This window comes from Bipolaris sorokiniana, assembly GCF_000338995.1.
Source record: "Bipolaris sorokiniana ND90Pr unplaced genomic scaffold COCSAscaffold_20, whole genome shotgun sequence".
Taxonomy (NCBI): Eukaryota; Fungi; Ascomycota; class Dothideomycetes; order Pleosporales; family Pleosporaceae; genus Bipolaris; species Bipolaris sorokiniana.
The window spans coordinates 1-3202 of record NW_006911914.1 but is presented as its reverse complement, the minus strand read 5'-3'; positions in this window follow the sequence as shown (position 1 = coordinate 3202).

The window sequence follows — 3202 nt, the reverse complement described above, 5'->3', positions numbered from 1 at the left end:
CGGCATCGTACGAGTGTGGTCAGAAAGAAAAGAAGAAATCTGTGTAGTAGTGGAGTCAAATTGATTTAACACAAAGGAAGAAAAAGCTGAAGGAGAGAGACGGCAGCTCTACATATCGTACGGAGGGAGCGTTTGCTCTCGTGGAAATCCTCCTTCACTAGAGCAAACAAACGCCGCTGCTCCACCGCAAGTTAGGCAGCCGCGTGCTCCTAGGAAAACAAATAAACGCAAACATGTCCGTACGAGTGGAGGAGGGGAGTATTGTAAAGGGCTGCGCCCGTGATCTCTACTGAAGAGGATCACGTGATCTTCGACCACGTGATATACCTTCTGTACGGACACGTGATCAGAAGCGAGCAGGTATAAGAGAAGTCTGTACTTAGTTATCTTCTCTTTTTCTTATCTTTTAGCTTCTGTACGATAGGTAGAAGCATACTCGTTCGCTAGGCCTCTCCGCCCATAACAGTATTACTATTAAAAATAAGTAAGAGTAAGCGTGATAGTAATATTATAATGCTCTTAAACTACTATAACGTGGTTTACAAGCGAATCGGTTGCCTAAGCGAATTAGTCGCGCCTTACTAGCGCGTTAACGTCGACACTACATCATATTATGTCTTAACAACGCAGTTACTTATTAACTTATTCTAAATTAGATCTTTAGCTTACTCTTTCTAATATCTAATCGTAACGTATATAAAGTTAATAACGTACTACTACTATCTATAACGTACTCTAAAGTACTTTATCTAACTAACGCGCTAGAAAGCGCTCCTAACGCGACTATAAAGCGAACTTAAAGCGCCTAAATTAGCTAGAAGAGGAGGCTATAGTTAAGCGTATTCTTAAAGAGTCTGCGTAAGAATTTACGCCTATAAAGGCTAACGTCTAAGTAATAGCTAATAAGCTACTACATAAGCGGGAGGGTAACTCTATTAGTAAGAACTAGGTTAATAACTTTATTAAGCGAACCTCTAAGCTACGTACGCGCTAGAGCTATCCCTATAATCACCAGCGAGCTACCTATAAGAACCTAGCGGCTATTTAGCGCTAGTTCGATCTAGTTAAGTTAATAAAGTAGAAGTAGAGTATTATAGACAATAATATCTATAAATTTAATAAAACTAGCTTTATAATAAGTAAGATTATATTATAATTAGTTATTATAGACTAAGAAGAATATATAGGGGGGTGACAAAAGAAAAACGTAGTTAAAAAAGTAATAGTTTTTAAAAGATGATAACTCAGCTTATAGAGCACCTATACTTAAACGGGTTAGTCCGTTAAAAGCTAGATATTAAGTAGTTTATAATGACTATATTACGTAATGCTTAGTAAGCTTTTTCCTGGCTACAAAACATGCTAAAGTTCGAGAAGTAATTTTTCTAGATTCTAGCTAAATATTTCGCGCTGCTATTTTTAGATCTTATATAGTAATAAGTGCTATATAGAGTTAGATTAGTGATATATATAATATATATTAAGATAGAGACATGTTATCTATCTATTTTTTAAGATATAGAAAAACTTTGTTTTAAAATAAGATTTTTTCTATTATCTTCTAGCTACTAACTAATACTTTGTATACTAGCCACGTGCTTCTACTACTCTAGTATATTGGTTTTCCATAGATAAGATACAATTATCTATATCTCTTTATAGAATATTAGCCCACTCTTGTTTAATTGCGCTAATAAAAGTATTTATACTCTTATCTATAGAGCCAACGCTAAGAGACCTACTAGGTAGCTTAGTAAGCTAGTCGTTAAGTAAGCTCTTATTACGATCAGCCTTAGAATATAAAGGATATTTCGCTGTTACATTTATTTAACGAGTAATCTATAAGACGGCGAAACCGCAGTAAGAAACAAAGATACTTATTTAGAACTAGTGTATCACGTGATCTGCAGAATGCTTAGTAATTAGTATGTCTTAGCACTACTAAGTAACTAAGTACTCTGCATATCGCCTGTAAGATGCTTAGTAATTAGTATGTCTTAGCACTACTAAGCAACTAAGTATACTGCATGAAGCTCTAGTATATAGTATTAGATATTAAGCCCTTATAGCTTAATGTGTTTAACTTAAGTTATAAGTATAAGTATAATATAAATATTATACTTACCTAAGTTACTGTCTAGTATATACTGTCTCTCTATCTGCGAAAACTAACTAATAAGAAGCTTAATACTAGAAGTCTAATATTACTTCTACTCGAGCTATAATCTTAATACTTTAAATACTCTTACGATAAGCGATACTGTAATGGACACTCTAACTACTTTCTAGACTAAAGAAACTACAATTAACGCCTATAAGCCTAATCTTTACTATAGCGATCGTAATAAGCTCGAAGCTTAGCTTCTCTAGGTCGACCGTTACTTCCACTTAGCTAGAGACAAGATTAAATATAATAATAAGGTTATCTTAGCTACTAGTTACTACTAAGGTAACGCAGAAAAATAGTCTAATTTTATTATTAAACGTTATATAGATAAATCTATTATAGATACTAATAACACTACTCTAGTCGAAGACTAGAAGGCTTTTAAGGCTAAGATACGATAAAACTTCTTACCTTTTAAGGAATCTCTAATCGCAGAATAGAAAATCTAGACCCTACGCTAAACTAGATCTACTGCTAATTATACTACTTAATTTTAGTAGTATACTACGTATATTAAATAGAATAACAACGCTCTTATGCGTATATATCGCTAGAGCCTAAAACTTACAGTGCGTAGATGTAACGGGCTGAACGCCCTTTGGATAGCTCCTCGATGGAATCTCGGCCTACTCGCAGAACCCGGGTGCTGTCTCGAGCACCCGGATTCTCTGCGCACCGCCCGAACGACGTTCAGACGACAGCCGCAGGACCCAGAAGCTGCCTCGTGCACCTAGACTTCACCGGTCCGATTGTTACTCGGGTAACCAGCTTGTATATAGACAGCTACGTAGCTTGGGAGCTTAGCTCCTCATCGAATACAACCTCTTGTATACCTCGCGATTGCTCCCCAGAGCGCAGCCCCTTACATTTTGTATTCGATCCCAATTAGACACAAGCCTTAGGCGGACTGTCTTCTGACTAAGCTTCAGAACGTGCTATTAGCATAAGCTAGTAACACGGAGTTGGTGCTGCAATAGGTACGAAAGGCCTTAGCGCAGCGAGTAGGTGGACCGTCGCAAGATAGTACACCTAGAG